Source organism: Anabrus simplex, chromosome 1 (genome assembly GCF_040414725.1).
Source record: "Anabrus simplex isolate iqAnaSimp1 chromosome 1, ASM4041472v1, whole genome shotgun sequence".
In the NCBI taxonomy this organism is placed as follows: domain Eukaryota; kingdom Metazoa; phylum Arthropoda; class Insecta; order Orthoptera; family Tettigoniidae; genus Anabrus; species Anabrus simplex.
The window spans coordinates 694,949-714,920 of record NC_090265.1 but is presented as its reverse complement, the minus strand read 5'-3'; the positions used below and the strand labels follow the sequence as shown (position 1 = coordinate 714,920).

The 19,972-nt window shown below is 39.1% G+C and overlaps 1 protein-coding gene across 1 annotated transcript in view; it reads left to right on the top strand.

Moving 5' to 3' along the window:
* Positions 1–6,261: 6,261 nt before the first annotated feature.
* The window catches only part of LOC136883299 (sialin), a 181,498-nt gene continuing 167,787 nt past the window's right edge, over positions 6,262–19,972 (top strand). Inside the window, exons 1-2 of the mRNA XM_067155545.2 lie at positions 6,262–6,406; positions 14,747–14,816. The gene's annotated coding sequence lies outside the window, so the exon portion shown is untranslated. The remainder of the gene's footprint in view (positions 6,407–14,746; positions 14,817–19,972) is intronic.

Here is a 19,972-nt window from a genome sequence, read left to right as displayed (position 1 = left end):
TTGATGTTAGTCATTACTTCTGTTTTCTCAAACGATATCTGCAAACCAGTTCGTTCGGAAATTTCCTTTAAAATTTCATCCTGAGCTCTAGCGGTTTCTATGTCGTTTGAGAGAACAACAATATCATCGGCAAATGCTAAGTAGTCTGTTGCGATCCCCTTGGATTTGGTTCCTATTCTCAATGGACTGTAGTTGGTTTCCTGTAATCTCACCCGCCAGGTTCTGATGATCTTTTCAAGAACACAGTTGAAGAGTATCGGGGATAGCCCATCACCTTGTCGGACTACTGTTTTGATGCCAAAGGAATGCGAGAGACATCCGTGGAACTTCACCTTGGATTTTGTATCGGTCAGGGTGGCTCTAATTAATGCCACCAGTTTCAAATCAACTCCAAATTCATTTAAGATGTTTAGCAGGACTTCCCGGTCAATGGAGTCGTACGCTTTCTTAAAGTCCACAAAGACAGACACATACTGCTTGGACCTTAGTGTACAATATCTGATGATCGTTTTTTGATTTTGGATCTGTTCAGCTGTTGAGTGACCTTTTCTGAACCCTCCTTGGTATTCACCTATTTGATGTTCGACTTGTGCTTCCAAACGCTCCAGGATGGCAAGTGATAGAATTTTGTAAGTCACGGGTAGCAAAGATATTCCTCTGTAGTTGTTGATGTTCTTCATGCTGCCTTTTTTGTGTAATGGATGGATCAAAGCTATTTTCCAATCTTCGGGTAGGGTCTCCTTGTTCCAAATGTCTTCTATTTGCTTTTGCAAGACATCAAGTGATTCCTTTGGGGCATATTTCCATAGTTCTGCTACTACTGAGTCTTCCCCCGGCGCTTTGTTATTTTTGAGACGGCAATGTGGCGCTTGATTTCATCTCTGTCGGTTGGTCTGGAATCTGGGTACCTGAGTAAGGGTTCCTTGGTCTCAATGGCGCTTTGAGGTTTAGAGCAATTAAGTAAATTCTTGAAGTAATCTGCCAGAATGCTGCAATTTTCTTCATTTGATGTCGCCAGTGTGCCGTCCTTTCGCTCAAAGCATAGAGATGGTGGTTTATAGCCAGTGAGTTTGCGTTTGAAGGCTCTGTAGTACTCTCTGCTTTCATTCTTCCTAAAGTTTTGTTCTATCTTTTCAATGAGAGATTTTTCGTATTTACGTTTCTCAGTTCTGAACACCCTAGCTCCTTGGGCACGTTGGGTTTTGTAGGTTTCCCAATCATTTTCGGATTTCGTAGAGTAGTACTGTTTCCACGCATTGAGTCTTTCTTGGAGGACTGATTCGCATGTACCATTCCACCAGGCATGCTTTTTGCCTCTCTTGATTTCTGCAACGTCTTTGGCGGCCTCAACAAGGAGACTTTTGGCGTTGTTAAAGTCACAGTCATTTGGTCTAGCCTTCTCCTGGACTCCTCGACCCTTTGCCGAAGTTTATCATTGTCGAAGCGTGTGATCTGTTTGGTTGTCTTCCTTGTGTTTGCGGGAATTGGTTTGAATTTGATAAGAGACATATAATGATCTGAGGCCACATTGATGCCTTTCTTTACCTTGACATTCATAATCTCAGGGCTGTTTCTCATGGAGATTGCAACATGATCAATTTGGAACTCTCCGAGAGCTTGGACGGGAGAACGCCAAGTCATTTGCTTTCTGGGTAGATGGCGAAAGTGGGTCGACATGACCTGCAGGTTGTGATTTTCGCAAATGGACACCAGTCTTTTGCCGTTGGGATTGGTTCTTTTGTGAGCAGGGTAATTTCCTATAACTCTCTTGTACTTCTGTTCACGACCTAGTTGGGCATTGAAGTCACCCAAAAGAAGCTTGACATGGTGTTTGGGGATTTTGTTTAATTTTTCATCCAGTAGGTCCCAGAAATTATCAACTTCGTCTGGATCAGACTTGTTCTTATCGTTAGTAGGAGCATGTGCGTTAACTAGGGCGTAGGTTTTGTTCGCGCATTTAATTGTGAGTATAGACAATCTGTCATTCACAGACTCGAAATTTGCAACCGATTTAAGGATCTTGGTTCTAACAGCAAATGCGGTTCCAAGCATCACAGCTCCATTGAGGATTCCTCTTTGCGCTTTGCTCTTGAAAAATCGGTAGCCTTCGGATTCAAAAATCTCTTCATCTGGGTACCTTGTTTCCTGTAGGGCCATTATGGATATCTGATTTTCGTGAAGAGCTTTGGTGAGGGTTTTCAGCTTGCCAGTTTGTGTAAGTGAATTTATGTTGAAAGTTGCTAGAAAGGTTTTAGATTTTGGCCTGAGTTTTTGACTCTTCGGGGTACACCGAGACGCTCCGACTCGTCTCTTGCATGATGTCGAGTCTCCCCCAGAATCCGAATGAGACTCGTGCGCCGTGACGTTCACGACGAGGGATTTATCCGAAGATTTACCCCCTGGGGTATGTTTCTTGAAATTTGCCATCATGCTTTTTGACTTGACTTTGCTTTGGACGGGTACCCATCCTTTTACAACTAGGGTTGTTAGCCCTAGAAGTTGCCTCAAGATGTTTTCTGGCTTCTGGTCATTTACCAGTCTTCGCCGTAACCCTGGCAAGGGACCAGTTTTTTTTCACGGTGGTATTTTATTTCCCTACTACCCTCTGACTCTGCTGGCGGCAGAGCCAGCGAGCTTCCCCAATTCCAATGGGACGCGCCCGATGGAGGTAACCGGTAAATCCCCACACGGGTATTATTATTATTATTATTATTATTTTACATGACTAAGATGGGGGTTATGGAAGATGATATAATGGACAGAAAGAGATTTAGGCTATTCGTCAAAAAAAATTCCTGGAAACTAGGGTGACAGTAGTGAGGAAAGGGAGATCCTATGTAAGTTTAGAAGTACAGAAAGAATAGGAGAAAAATGAAAGATATGTATACAGTATCTTAAGGATACGGCCGCATCCTTCCAATGTTCTCATCCCTCCAAAAGGCCCCTGTCCACCATAGCCGTTGCCTACGAGATACACAGGGCCGGGAAATACAGCACACTAGACTCGTCCTCGAAATACTTCCGGCAAGTGCCGCTAGAGTTCTCTTTACTGATCTGTCTCGCCCGCTCATTGCAACACGTTCGAATATGAAAAACTATAAAAATTCATTAAAATCAGTAATTTCAGAAGGCAGCAAACAGATATGAGATCAAAGATAGGCCAAAAGCAATTGTTTGACTTATTTTCCACAACGTATTTCTTAAATAAATAATAATAATAATGTTATTTGCTTTACGTCCCACTAACTACTTTTACGGTCTTCGGAGACGCCGAGGTGCCGGAATTTAGTCCCGCAGAAGTTCTTTTACGTGCCAGTGAATCTAGCGACACGAGGCTGTCGTATTTGAGCACCTTCAAATACCACCGGACTGAGCCAGGATCGAACCTGCGAAGTTGGGGTCAGAAGGCCAGCGCCTTAACCGCCTGCGCCACTCAGCCCGGCAACGTATTTCTTACAATATGCTTAAACGAATGAAGTAATCCACGAAAGAAGCAGAGAAATCTGATAGCGAGTTTGTCACTTCTTACCGAATCCTTTAATTGTGCCTCAGAGTATCCGATAAGCGGATCGAGATTGCGGTCATAAATAACTTTGGGTTTAACCGCCCTTTCACCGATCCAATCTTTTCCTCCGCACATCTGATATTTTAACATTCGTATTGAAGCCGCTGTTTGGTGAGCGATGTTATGCACGTAACGCAAATATTTAGCGTCGTTTCACCGTATTTCTCTTTTTTCTTCCCGTGAAATTAAATTTGTGTTCGCCTCCGTGGTGTAGTGGTTAGTGTGATTAGCTGTCACCCCCGGAGATCCGGGTTCGATTCCCGGCCCTGCCACGAAATTTGAAAAGTGGTACGAGGACTGGAACGGGGTCCACTCAGCCTCGGCAGGTCAAGTGAGTAGAGGTGGGTTCGATTCCCACCTCAGCCATCCTCGAAGTGGTTTTCCGTGGTTTCCCACTTCTCCTCCTGTCAAATGCCGGGACGGTACCTAACTTAAGGCCACGGCCGCTTCCTTCCCTCTTCCTTGCCTGTCCTTTCCAATCTTCCCATCCCTCCACAAGGCCCCTATTCAAGGCTGCCTGGGCGCGGTACCGGTCATCCTCCACAGTTCTATCCCCGACTCAGAGTCTGAAGCTCCAGGAGACTGCCCTTGAGGCGGTAGAGGTGGGATCCCTCGCTGAGTCCGAGGGAAAAACCGACCCTGGAGGGTAAACGGATGAAGAAAGAAGAAAAAAATTAAATTTGTTCTAACAGACATAAAGCTCCTAAATGACCAAGTTTAGCATGCTTTTCAATTTGGTTTGCTTTTTGGTCAAGTTCAGATACCGTAAAACTTTTTTTCTGATTTCATACTACTACTACTACGAAACGTTTTCATTCCTCCGCCGAAGGGGGAGGCGGGCCTCTTAGACGGTGACGCCGTCTCTCAGGCCGGGAGATTTGTTACGGTGAAGGAGATGTGCGGTGAAGGCGAGGGGGTTGGTGGGCATGGCCTATACTACGAACTGTCCCGGCATTCGCGTTAGTGCAGGAGAATGGAAAACCATTCTCAGGACAGCCGACGGGCGCGGCCAGGCGAGAAATGTAGCACTGTGCCCCAGGCCCGTCTCACGAATGCCACGGTAGAGCCGTGACCACCTCTCCTCTGCTCGGTTGGCCGGTCAGAGTACAGACAACACTCTGCATCTACCGACGTGATTTCATTACCCGTATCCTACTTCTCAATTTACAGATTGTTTTCTGTAATCTGGTATTTAATTTTCTCATCCGTATAGTTTTTAGATTTAACAGAGATACTCGTAGACTTTCCTTGATACAGAAACGAGACATGTACTCCTTTTTCGTTTGTGGCTGACGTATGAAGATATGGTATGTTTATCGTTATCTGAATCGGAACTTTTACTAAATTTTGATGGCAATACATCATTTTTGGGAACTGGACGCTTCCTGCGTTTGACATTTTCCAGTTTGTGAACAGGATACACAATGAAAACAGAAGGAAGTTTCATTGATGTGCTTACACTGAAATCTGTGTTATGAGAACAATTGCTGGGTACGGTACCTAAAGAGATCCTACCGTACTATATCACTTTGCCTAGACATAGTTGGCGTCCATTTCTCCATTAAAGCGCACTCGGAAGGGAAACTATGGAACGTCAATTTTCATGCCTTTTTAGCGTCATCCGAAATACAGAGAGGTACACAACAGTACACCTTCTTCTCAACCTCAGAGACACTCACCGACAGAAATAATATTCATATAAAGTGCACAAAATCAACAAAGCATCACAATTACTCCGCATGTATGTGTATGTTCAGTCTTCAGCCCTAAGGCTGGTTGGATCCTCAACAGCTCTGCCATCAGCTGTCATAGATGGCCTAGGCATCACTGAAGAGGCGTACTAGGGAAATGAGGAGTGAGGTCGTTTCCCGTTGCTTTCCTCACCGAGCCAGAAGTTTGCTATTACATACCGGTCTGCCAAGCCCACTGAAATGCATGCACCAACCGACCCTTTGAGCAACATTTTCACACCATTCATAGCAGGGACTGGCTGCAGAAGGAATGGCATTACTAGCATCGCTCATACCTCAGTCACTTTCATATTGTCAAAGCCAAGGATAAGACAGAGACAGATCAATGAAAGTAACAAAATTGCTCTAGCCCATACCAGAAGACAAAGTGCACAGTAAACACTAGGCCCTGCCAGCAAAGGCATTACTCCGCATATCACAATGTTAAAGTCCGTCAAAAACAGAACGGAAACCTGACATCTAGCGGCCAAACCGTGAACACGGTCGGGCCACTTTTTCAGCGACAAATTAGTAGCTATGTCCCGGCGTTGTGTATCTCGTAGGCAACGGCATAGCAAGATGAGGATGTCTTAGAGAGGTACTGGTCCTCCACTACAGTTGTATCCCGCCCGACCCAAAGTCTCGCGCTCGAGCATATCGAGAGTTGGGATCTCTCACTGAGTCCGAGGGAAAAACCTGGAAAGAAACGGCACAGTAGACCTATTTTAAATCCGTAGGCTTTCTGATTCAAAAGCTATTACATAGGTTACCGGTACATTGAAATTAGACTGAGTACCAAGGATATGATTTTATCTGACGATTTAATTGCATGGATCGTAAACGAAGAAATCCTAACGGTTTTACGGTTGTGCAACTTGCTGTCGATATGTGTGATACGTTGCCGTGCTGAACTAGGTTCCCAACGTATGTAAACATTCGTGCCCTAGAAGTTAGCTGAGTGTGTGTGTTTCATCTCTTGTCCTAACAAGTGTATGTCATACGCAGTGACAGTGACAGTATTCGATTAAGTTTAACTGAAATGTTCACCCAGCTGGGTTCGTCTGAAATGATCAAAAGTGAGGGAGTAATATGTTTGTAATTTGGTGAAGAGGTTAGTTCACAGATCAAATCATATATTAGTGTTAAATTTCGATCTCATGATGAAAGTATTACTAAACATACACAATTATTTTGTTTTTGCACTCACTTAGGACCACTTCATTCATTTTATAGACCAGTGAAGAATATTTTGAGGTAAGTTTGCTGGGCTGTTTGTCATGAGAGTGCAACCAATCATTAAACCAATCACCATTGATCTGCATTTTGAGCTATCGTCACTATGAATTGTTTACATATTTTTTTTTTTAATGATTTCTAGGAAGTTGGAAGGTTGATGAAATGTGTGTTGAGTGAGTGCAGGGGGGTCAACGGTGGCAAATATGAGACAGCAAAATGTTTGGGTAAAAGCGGGACATCATCAGAGCTTCTTACAAGTAAATTATCTGTAAGCTTGATTAGCGACAATAGATTACCGTATTTTAAATTCATTGAATGGTAGACAATAACTAAATGACCAAAAATGAAAAATTAACACTAATTTTCAGCTTTAAAAAATTTGCTTTCTGGTTAGAAATATTTGTAATTTTAGAAAAAAACTGTTGTAGACACCATTAATTCCTTTTATTCCAAATTTAAAGAGAACTTTGCAGAAATTGTTCTAAAGCCCTGCATTTATAGGATTAATATTAAGCAAGAATTTTTTCTTTTCATATTCGGGGAAATTGGGGAACATTTTGGGGAGGGAGAATTCAGGGACACTCATAGGGCAAGGTCAGATTTTGTTTTTGTGTCCCTCTTTTGCCCCATGCCTGTCTCAGCATTGCCCCAAACCAAGGGGTAATTATGGGACACAGTCTAAATAGTTATAAGATTTTAATACAATTTCTTCCTGGAAATGAACTGTGGGTACTAAATTACAATAATTTAACATTGTGTCAAATTTCCACTTTGAGATTTAGTGCCCTAGAATTTGAAAATTTTCAATTCTGTCCCATAATTACCGCAACTGACCCTACATCAATAGGGTGGTCGTCTCCTCGTTTATCTGTTCCCATGTTTCTTTGTTCTTTCCATCCCATTCTATTTTAACAAGGCATGTGCATATCTGATTCTAGTATTGCGTACCACCTGTGATGTCTTATTTTGTATCCATTTTAATGCGCCAAAATTGCCTTGTATCCAGTGTCGCATTTTGTCTTTCCATTAGTTCCTTTAACTTCAGGTTTAGCCTCATTGCTGGGGCTCATTGCCCATACTATTTTAGGTGGAGCGTGTTGGTTATAGAATGTGGTCAGATATTTGTTAAACTTGTTTATTGTGATGTCAGTGCCATCAGCTGTCAGAACATGATGCCATGGAACATCTAAAATATCTTCAGGAAGTCAATTTCAGAGAGAACTCTGAATGTAATAGTACTCGGTATCTTTCAGGTTTTTAAGGAGTTGGACATGTATACTAAGTTATGAGCTGAAATTCCTTGTACAAATATCTATCCATGAGTATTCTTTACAGTCATTAATTTGATTGTCACGTGTGACCAAAGGCTTTAATATTACTTATCTAGACTCACAGAGCGCGCTGGTGCTATGCAGAAAATTGAATAGCTTCGTGCATCGCCATGTTGCGGGCACTTCAGTTTGAATGCATGGTTAACATGTGGTGATGTTTACAGTTTCTTGTGTGTTTTTCATGCTGATTCCTCTCGATTAGCGGATCTGTGGTTGTGTTATGTAATGAAGTGATAATTTGTAGTATTGGCAACTATTTTTAGTGATAAGTGCGAGCTTACATTGATTGGCGATATTATAGGAGAGTAGGTCTAAGTGAAGCCGTAAATGCGGAGTGGAGAAATATTCACGATGGTGACCTCTTGTCCAGCTTTCAGTTGCACAAATCGGTATCAGAAAGGATCTGGTATTTCTTTTCACAAGAGAGTAGAAATTGTAATGTTATACAATTACCACAATCGAGAATGGGCTATAGAGTGGTGGATTCAGGGATGTATGGACGTGGCATTCTCAACGTTTAGGCTTCTTCTTCTTGGCGTTTCTCATTTAATTAGGGACAATTCTTATGGACTAAACAGCTGTTCTGAAAAAGCGCACATTTTGTTCTCACAGACTGTGTACCCGTATTAAAATTTTGATAAACACGGGCCTAGAATCCGAAAAATATGATTGATAAAGCTTCGTAATCCCATCTGTTTTTAGGTCAAATTATGGCTTCAGATTATTAACGATTATCAGAAAAATGATTTATTGATATCATTATCCATATTTTCACATCTCCTTTATAATAAAAGAATTGTTAAGTATGCTGTTCCAGAGAAGTTTGACTAGGCTGACTCCTACTTTGCACTAGAAAACACTAATCAAACTACCTATTTAACTGTTATATCCATATATACTTAATATTCAAGCTCCTTTATCTTCTTCCTTATGTGAATCATAATGTTCCTGTAATAGAAAAGTTTAGAACACATTTTCAATTTTAATTTGTGCTCAGAAAATCTCTTTTCAGTTCGAGTTTATAAAATCAGTAGGTCTATTATTGGTATTTAAGGTGAGAATAGTATGAGAGGGAATTTTGCACCCTAAATGATATATTTTTCCTATCTTAAATTTAACCAACTGGTAAAAATATATTTAATTCAGAGAAACTTAAACTAAGCTAGGTATTATTTTCATTGTTAGATACATTTAGAATTATGAGGTAGAGTAGCACGAGTGTAATGAGTTTTTTCAGGAAGAATATTTTCAAAATGTAAAATAATGTAGTGAAATATGAATGATTGCTGGCTCCACCACTCTGTTCTGAAATATATCACATGAGGTTCTATTTATGAAGCAGAAGAATATATTGTGATAAATCACTGGAAGAATGTTCTGTCATTGTACCAGGAATGGTTGAGAAAAAAAAGAGGTGATATAAATATATACATTTCTTTGATTTTGAATACATGGCTATTATTTTTAGACATATTGCTTACAAATTTCCATTGAATAAGCCTGAACTTCTATCAAAGTGGCTTCTTGTTGTTAAAAGAGACAAGTTTGTTCCAACTTATTTGCACAGACTATATTCATTTCACTTCACAGAAGTAAGTTTTTAGCAATCTGAAGGGAACAACATTCTGAAAGATGATGCAGTGTCAACACTGTTTGACTTTCCAGATCATCTAAAAAAAGGTACTTGTAGGTCAAGTAATTTGGATTAGATATTGTATTACTTCATTTTATTTTTATTTTTTCAGACTGAAAAGACTCGCTGTAGGATTTTAAAAAGGAAGTTAGATTTTGGAGAGACAAATCAACAGAATAACACCATAGATCCCAGTCCATGTAGCAGTTCAGTCAGTACTGTTACACAGCACATTTCATCTGAGCACAATTATTTTAGTGCAGAAAACCCCACAAAACATAAAAATCTCAGTATATCTCAGTAGATTTTAGATAGCTATTTTCCAAACCATATAGAAATCATAATTGAAGGTATACTCATCCTGATATACTATTTCACATCCTGGAAATAATAAGAAAGAAAAATGTCATTCAGATGGAAATTAGTAAAGTTACTTGTGGTGAACACTGGGCAGAGCTTAATTTTTTACAGATTTCTGCATTCATGTACCTTTTCAACAATCTGTTCGTAGCACTGAATAATATCTGCTGTGATTACTCATCAGAAAGAAAAGATCTGCCATGTAACTTTCATAGAAAACATTCTATTTCATAGGTTTTCTTTTTGCCAATATTACAGATTCTTGCTTTTGATACAACAGTTTGTAAAAACTGTAAATATTGAAAGAATTGATGGATTACTGATGTTCTCCAGTCTCCTAAGTCACAGATAAAAGATTGTTTTTCTCCTCATGATCTAGAAATCATACTGAAGTTGTAAACTGCTGTGATTTGAAAATGTCTTGTTGTTTTCATGAAAGCTTAAGTGCAGAGTGTAGGATTTAATTGAATGTGTCTATTCTGAACATACAAACAAATCACTTACAAACATGATCATTATAGTAGGCCTAATGTGAGCTACTTATTCTTTCTTGAAGATTATTAATGTAATGTACTGGTATACAATGTTTTCTGTTTTTGGAGAGTGTTCTCTAAATTTAAAACGTGTTTATCTACGTAGGTATATATTTATCATCATTAGTAGTGGCTTTTGAAGTCTTCCTATCGAATTTTCTAAATGTTGTTTTATTACATCTATTACGTATAGGCTAGCTATCCAAATGATTTGTGGAGATTTGTTCAATAACAGTGTAAATGTGTTCAGTTAGTATGCCTAAGTATCATTTCCATGTTATTAGCGTCTTGATTCTTGTATATTTATTGCGTATATTCACGTTAGTCGGTGTAGGCTGTGCCATTTATTTAATGAATTAGGACCTGGGAATAGCTAAGTGTCCCTGATGCTTGGAATGAAACATTTCCATACGGATCTTCTGCTTCTGCTTTCTAAACCGGCACCTTTTTAACTTTTATTTTGGAGGTATCTAATGAACATCTTTTCGTACCGTGTTATCCTGTATCGCAGGAATAAAAATAACCTGTTGACAGGTGTATTCATTTGTGCGTAATTGAAGTTAATGCATGAATTCCATACTACGGTCTCCTCAGCGAGCTGTGGAGTTCCCGCAACATGGTGATACGCGCATGGACAGCTCTTCCTCAGTCACACGCTACTGCGCAGCCAGCGATGTAGGGCCTTGTGTGTGACATGGGAGTGTGGTGTCATAGGGAAAGTTTCGTTTGTGAAATGCTAATTTTGCATTACGCAGTCATGTTTACAAGCGGCTGAGATTTGGCATTATTGTTTCCATTGTCTGTGTTATTAAAGTCACCCATGGTAATTACATGTTCATACTGTGGAAGTAATCACAGTTACTTCATAATCATGAACATGGTTCATCATAGGCTTTAAACTGGTCATAACTATAACTGCCTCACTGCGTCCCCTCTTCCCCATTCTGTCTTTGCGGAGTAGACAGTAGCCTAGTATGTTAAAAGTCTTTGAAGGGATCAGATCATGACACCATGTTTCAGTTAGAAAGCAAACATCTGGAACAAGTTCTTTAAGTTTGTGGAAATGAGCAGACAAGGATTGAACATTTAGATGTGTTATGTGAGACGTTTTGGTTATGAGAAAATTTAATGCCTCAGCGCGGTGGATTTAAATGTCCGGTCATCTCTGTGCTGTGGGAGCTGTTCTGAGCATGGTGTTTAAACTTTCTCAGATTCGTGCAATACTTTATTCAAAGCAACACAACTTTGATACATTTTTATAGATTTCAATAATACTGGAACGTAATTTTTAGGTAGGATATAATCGGGTAAATTTTGAAAAGTTTTGAGGGTCTCTGATATCTCATTGTTTTTGAAATGCACAAAATTACTAATTGATTGAAATCTATCCATTGAAATCTATCCAGAAATTGGCGTAGACAGAATAGAGTTTTTCTAAAAATAGCTTCGTAGCTTAGGCTTTTGTTATGTACCCATTAGCATATAAAGGACAATCACAAAGTATATCTCATCCTTCGTGACTGGTTTTCAATCCCGCTTTTTGGACCAAAGTGGTAATAAGACCCTAGATAGTATTCCTTGCTCAGCATATAAATTTGTTTCACGAATTATTAGTTGCATTAACTCATCCGTAAAAAACATCTTGGAAACCTTCACTCCACCACATTCCCCAGCTGCTTCATTCTGAGGCCTGGATTCCCTATAAACTTCTATTCTATTCGACCCACTTGTACCCATCGAAATGTATTAACTTATCCGTGACACGCACATTACCATTCTGCGCACTATCACTCATATCTGATTCCGAACCAAGGACTTTGCGTGCAGCGATGTCACCCACCTCACTCAAATCACCATCTGAATCTAATAAAATGTTGTTAGAACCACTCAACTGTTCTAAAACACCCTGTATTTCAACACTCAAAAACCCACACTTACTTGTAGAAGCCATCTCCCTCACATCCAACGGAATGCAATACAACGTGTGATAAGGAAAAAGGACAGGAAAAAAACAGTCTCGAGACAGTCCTGAATAGACAGGATTTATGATTATGTTGACAGACAGGTTCTTTCCCAAGAGGAAATATAGGTATAATGCAAGAAGTGTGCATAGTAGTCACCAGAAAGCAGGCAAAAAACAGTGCTTGCCCCTGGTGGCAGAGATAAACATTCCTTGAAATATCACTCGGTGACGAAACATTAGCGAAATAGAGATCAAGGGCTCACTTGTCTTTTTCCTTTTATTTCTCTTTCATATTCTCTTCGTGCAGTCCTGCTTGCACTCATTCTTCTTACATGGTCAAACCACTTCAGTCATACTTTCTGGATCCTCTTGTCGTAGATTTCTCAGACTTTTTCATTCCTGAACTTGTCCTTCCTGATCTTCTGTATCATGGTGCATAGGAACTGCATTTCTGCAGTTTGTAGTTTTGAGTTGTCTTGTCTCGTTTACGTGGTAGTTTCCAAGCTATACGTGAGGATGTGTGTATAAGATGATTTATATAATGTCATCTTAGCTTTCAATGGTATTTGTTTATCCCTCAGCAGTTGTCTTACTTGGTGGTAAAATTGAGTTGCCTTGCTAATTCGACTGTCTACTTCATATTTTGCAAGGTTGTCTTTTGATACTATACTACCCAAGTACTTAAACGTTGGAACACTGTCCAGTTTGGTGTCATGTATTCTGATTTGTGATTTGTCATCTGCCCTCTGTAACTTCATCACCACTGTCGTAGCTGTGTTGATATTTAAATCATATCTCTTAAACTCGTGACTCCATTTCTGCAGTTTTTCCTCTGTATCATTTTCGGTTTTACCCCAGATCACCACGTCGTCTACAAAGATGAAAGCTTGCAAGTCCTGCTGCTCCTTCCTTTTTAGTGCCTTTATTATGGTATCCATCACAGTGATAAATAATAGGGGTGACAAAGCACTGCCTTGCTGTATATGTACTAGGAAATATGGAAATTGTGGCTCCACAAAGGGAAAGGCCATTTGTGTTGAAATGAGATATGTGAAAGGATGCCAGTTAAGTATGAAAATGATATTATTTTCAGGTCAGTCAAATTATTCTGCCCTCTGTACTTGATTGGTCAAGAACAAAACACCTTTTGAATATGAAGCATAGAGCTTAGTTGGCATGCATTGCCGTGAAGCGTTTGCTTGTATGTCATGACAGGTACGAGCAAAATATCAACAGCTGTTACTGGTTGAGAGACACGGATAATTGGCTGGTGCAAGAGCATGCTGTAGCTGTACATATTGGCCAGTACAATGTGTATGGCAGCAGAGGTGAAATGAAGGATCACATGCTCGGAGATCTGGGACAGGACCAACCCGTGTGGGAAGATCGCCACATCTTTAAGATGACCCACAATGACCTCCCTATCTGCAGCAGCAGAAATTTGAGCTACTATGGCACCACACATTGTGTGACAAGCTGTATTGGTAACGGTGTGGGAGGATCATCGCAGCTTTAAGACGACCCACAAGGACCTCCCAATCTGCAGCAGCAGAAATTCGAGCTACTATGGCACCACACATTGTGTGATAAGCTGTATTGGTAACAGTGCGGGAGATGACCCACAAGAACCTCCCGATCTGCAGCAGCAGAAATTCGAGCTGCTATGGCACCACACATTGTGTGACAAGCTGTATTGATAGGAGTTGGCATGTCTCCGCAGCATGTGGGAAGATGGGCCAGGTCAGTCTTGTTGTCAAGAGGCACACGGGACTAACCTCGGGCATTATTGTCTGGGGAGTTGTTGGCTTTCATATGAAATTGTCATAGTGAATTTGGAGTCTGCAGTGACTGCTCAACATTATTTAGACAGGGTTGTCGATCCCTTGGCTGTCCCTCTGATGATGACTGTTGCAAATGGGATGTTACTGCTAGACAGTACCTGCCCACATGCTGCTGGCATCTCGAGAGAAGCTCTCCAAGTGGCTCACATAATGAATATGTGTGGAGACATGATGGGTAGATGCCTGCACAACTCCCTTCAGCCACCCTAAACTTTGGCCGAACTGACCATCTTGGTGCAGTTAGCATGGATGGAAATTCTCCAGCATGATCCACAGACTTGTCAACTCCATACTGCACAGGATTCAGCAGTGTATTGAATCTTGATGTGGACACATTCTCTACTCACCTATATCCACTTTGCACACTTAGGCACCTGAAGGTGTTATAATTGCATCACTTCCTCAGTCCCATCCACTGTGTGCACTGTGGATTTTGTTGGCACACCTCTTCATAGCGCTGCACTTTCCATGTTCACTAGTGTATTTTCATTTCTGTTAGCTTTACTGCTGTTTTGTAATTTCTGACAATTACCAGTAGTTGTGTATGATTACAGTTAGTTGGTGATCATGGCTGAGGTACACACCATTAAGCAGGAGCCAGAAGATCCTGAGGAGAGCTCTTCTGTAAGTATTGCTTTACTTGTATGAATCATATATAGACTAATTTTTAGCAATAGCTTTTTAGAAACTCAGTATTGCCTCTGAATGATACACTCTCCTTCCCTATGAATTTCAAATTTGCATTGTATATTCTGTTGTTATCTTGCCCTTCTATAGATGAGTTTCTGCCCAGTGTGTGTGGTTCAGACAACTTACTGCAGGTGACCTGATAAGCAAACAAATTGTGGCATTAAAACTTACAAATGAAAATGAAAATCCACAGCCTGCTTCCAGTCATTTGACCAGGTCAGGAATGGAATTAATGAAGCCCCCTTCTAGCAGCGAGGATGGGAATTGTGCCGGCTGCCAAGGCCTGTCGCACTCCTCTGGGGCAATGATTAATTAAATCAAATGATATTGGAGAATGTTGCTGGAATGAAAGATGATATGGAAAACCGGAGTACCCAGAGAAAAGCCTATCTTGCCTGTATTTTGTCCAGCACAAATCTCACATGGAGTGACCGGGATTTGAAATGAAATTTTTTTAAACAAACTGTATATTATTTAATTTTTTTGGTGAGGTTTTGCAACAACTGCCTTGACATGCTAATTGCCATGTGGGTCTGATCAGGTATTTAAGAATTAACTCTACCAGTTATACCTGACCAGAAATAACACTCTGCAGTAAATTGATGAGGTAATTGGTTTGGCTAGGCAGCATAGAACACTTACAAAATGGTGTTGCATGTGAAGTTGTTTATTGACCAGATTGGGTCAGCATGTAATTTTACGGAGTAATGAGTAAGGTGGGACTGGTAATTCAAATGAATTATTTGACAATGCAATACATTTCAGTTGGAAACTATGCAAGCATTATTTGTGTATGTACTGGGGGTTACACCTTTCCGAGCTATTTAACTCATTGGCGCCAACTTACAGAACCGTTGTTTACGCTGGCATTTTGGACCAAATGCCGACATACAGAACTGTAAATACAAAGTATGTTACAAGTGTTTATTTATATATCCACCTATTCAATACAAAGAGATCTTTTTAGAAATTAAATATTATTATAAAATGTTAAGGGACATGTTTCGCCCATATTAAGGGCATCATCAGCCTCAAATTCAAACCTGTATGGTGAAAAATCAGGATCCTGATTGCTCTTACAAGCCATAAAAAGAGGATATCATTATAGGTGTCAATCTAAACATACAAAATATTAGAATGTCCTTGGCTAAAATTGCAGTATCAAGCTGCATGTCATAAGTTCACATGAATATACTTTCCGGAGCGTTGAAAAACTTGTTGGGGTAGGGCAGTAAACAGCTCAGCCTTTATAATGAAACAGAAATGTGCCTCCTTGAAGATGATAAGAAAAAACAAAGCTGATACACTGTTACAGATGTCAATATCGTATGTTGTGATAAGACAACAGATCTCTTAAATGGCTGTTCATCTGCCTATAGTCTATTTAACTGGCTGAAGGAGTGAAAGTCGAATGTGTTATGATAAGATAACAGTCTTCCTTACGTAATTGTGGGAGCAAGGAAAAAGCATTCGGTTGTCTATAGATGTATTTATCTTATTTGAAGGACGAAAGTCGAAGGTTTATCAACGTTGATAGAGCTCTTTGGTGTGAAGTCTGTAACAAGAGGAGAGTGAATGCTTAGGAAGGTATTTTTGAAGAGAATGTGGGTTTAAAGAAAGGTAAAACATGGAAAATGTATAAAACACTTGCCCTTTCGTCTGTGAAGATGTAAATCAGTTATGGAAAGGTTAGTTGAAGAAAAATAACGTTATGTGTAGGTTCATTTCTTTGACTGTTAATGCAGTTGCTATGGTAGCGTTGAATGACTGACACTTGTACTTCTGGTATTGTATCGATGTGAGATTGGTGGAGGAGGGTGTGGTTGAGGGGAGGGGGTAGGCGGAGCGTTAAGTTTATGTGTTGTTGGTTGCGAGAGATTTACATGGTCGGACAGGGAGGGAGTCATGTCCCTTAACATTTTATAATAATATTTAATTTCTAAAAAGATCTCTTGTAACATACTTTGTATTTACGTACATTTCAGTACGGACCTAACATGAGAATTATAACATGTAATACAGAACTGTTCCGTACCAACTTATAAATATTTGTAGTTTTAGTTACTAGCAAGTGATGAGTCTTGTACTGAATATAGATTACTCGTTGAAGTTCAGTGAATCTTCTAAATGGAATCCACCCTTCTAAGTTCACAGAATACCATATAAAAAAACAAAATGCTACACACTTGCGCTTTTTAATAAATAAACATGGCTGATGATTATGTAGATATTCTAAAGTGATTAGAAAGTCTTCTTTAGAAGACAGTGATATTTATTATACTAATGGTGGTAGTGATGTTGATAGTGTTAGAGAAAATCATTCTCGTGATCATGACAGCATGGACTATGTAAACTTTAATAAATCGCCACGCGTAAAAGCTCCGCCCACACAAAAAACCTTCCTCCGAGAACAGCCAATATCTCATCCGCCCACCCCTCCCCAAACCATTTTCCTCCACATAACACACACAGATACATGAGACACACAAAGTTAGCCGTAGATAGTCAAACAGAAGGTGTCACTAGAGCAAGCCAGCCAGAAGAGAAGCTCAGTTCACACAAATTTCACAACTAAGACACATTTTTCGTTAAAGACTCTCAATCAACGAATATCAACCATTAAATTGAAGCAACAAGACTACAACACCTTGTCATAACAACTTTGAGAAAACCCCTCTTCAAACCTACATAGTGATTGTTCATAATTTTAAGCATCACAAGTAACATTAAGCCAACAGATCATTTACTATCTTACAAATACACTAACAAAATTTAAATCCTAAGGTGACACTCAAGTTCGCAAACATTCGAGTGAGAGCACACAAATCGGATATTCAAGATCAAATAACCCAACCAATCAGGAGAGCACGCTTATTGGATATTAAACACTGATTAATTCAAACCACCTAATGTCATTCAAAGGTTATACAGCATAACAATTAGTTTTTTATCAAATGTTCAACAAGGGTTGACTCGCTTTTTTGAACAGAGTAATTGTATGTAATCTAAATGTTTTTATATATAGCAGATTGCACCAGTCAAAATGATTCAAAACAGCCAGATGTTTTCACAGACCATATATTTACACAAAATCATATTTTATTTAAAAAGAATCCATGTTAATTTGACAATTTTAAGTATTTTATCAGTAAACAAATACTGACTATTATTAAAGTTTACATCGTCCATGCTGTCATGATCACGAGAATGATTTTCTCTAACACTATCAACATCACTACCACCATTAGTATAAGAAATATCACTGTCTTCTAAAGAAAAATCATTCTCATTATCACTTTCTAACCACTTTAGAATATCTACATAATCATCAGCCATGTTTATTTATTAAAAAGCGGACGTGTGTAGCATTTTGTGTTTTTATATGGTATTCTGTGAACTTAGAAGGGTGGATTCCATTTAGAAGATTCACTGAACTTCAACGAGTAATCTATATTCAGTGCAAGACTCATCACTTGCTAGTAACTAAAACTACAAATGTTTATAAGTTGGTACGGAACAGTTCTGTATTACATGTTATAATTCTCATGTTAGGTCCGTATTGAAATGTACATAAATACAAAGTATGTTACAAGTGTTTATTTATATATCCACCTATTCAATACAAAGAGATCTTTTTAGAAATTAAATATTATTATAAAATGTTAAGGGACATGACTCCCTCCCTGTCCGACCATGTAAATCTCTCGCAACCAACAACACATAAACTTAACGCTCCGCCTACCCCCTCCCCTCAACCACACCCTCCTCCGCCAATCTCACATCGATACAATACCAGAAGTACAAGTGTCAGTCATTCAACGCTACCATAGCAACTGCATTAACAGTCAAAGAAATAAATGAACCTACACATAACGTTATTTTTCTTCAACTAACCTTTCCATAACTGATTTACATCTTCACAGACGAAAGGGTAAGTGTTTTATACATTTTCCATGTTTTACCTTTCTTTAAACCCACATTCTCTTCAAAAATACCTTCCTAAGCATTCACTCTCCTCTTGTTACAGACTTCACACCAAAGAGCTCTATCAACGTTGATCAAACGTTGACTATTCTGATCGTAAAGTCTAGGAACAGCAGCTAAAAATGCCTTAAAAATATAGGCAAAATACGTCCCACTCACGACATAATAATGAAAAATATTTCATGTACATCAATAAAAACATATTGTATTGAAAATGTGGACTGTCAAAAAAGAAATTATATTTAGAAAAGTGGGAAAAGAGTAGCGTTACAAAGATGTTGCAAAGTTTGGGCTGGGAAGACTTGGTAGAAAGGAGGTGAACTGCTCGACTAAGCGGTATGTTCTGAGTTGTCAGTGGAGAGCTGGCATGGAATGACGTTAGTAGACGAATAAGTTTGAGTGGTGTTTTTAAAAGTAGGAAAGATCACAATATGAAGATAAAGTTGGAATTCAAGAGAACAAATTGGAGCAAATATTCATAATTTTATATTTAGGGGAGTTAGGGATTCAAATAACTTACCAAGGGAGATGTTCAATAAATTTTCGAATCCTTTGCAATCATTTAAGAAAAGGATAGGAAAAGAAAAGATAGGGAATCTGCCACCTTTGCAACTGCCCTAAATACATATCAGTGTTGATTGATTGATTGATTGATTGATTGATTGATTGATTGATTGATTGATTGATTGATTGATTGATTGATTGATTGATTGATTGATTGATTGATTGATTGATTGATTGATTGATTGATTGATTGATTGATTGATTGATTGATTGATTGATTGATTGATTGATTGATTGATTGATTGATTGATTGATTGATTGATTGATTGATTGATTGATTGATTGATTGATTGATTGATTGATTGATTGATTGATTGATTGATTGATTGATTGATTGATTGATTGATTGATTGATTGATTGATTGATTGATTGATTGATTGATTGATTGATTGATTGATTGATTGATTGATTGATTGATTGATTGATTGATTGATTGATTGATTGATTGATTGATTGATTGATTGATTGATTGATTGATTGATTGATTGATTGACCATTCTCTTCATCAGCTGTCAGAAACAAAAACCCGGCTGAGTTGGGC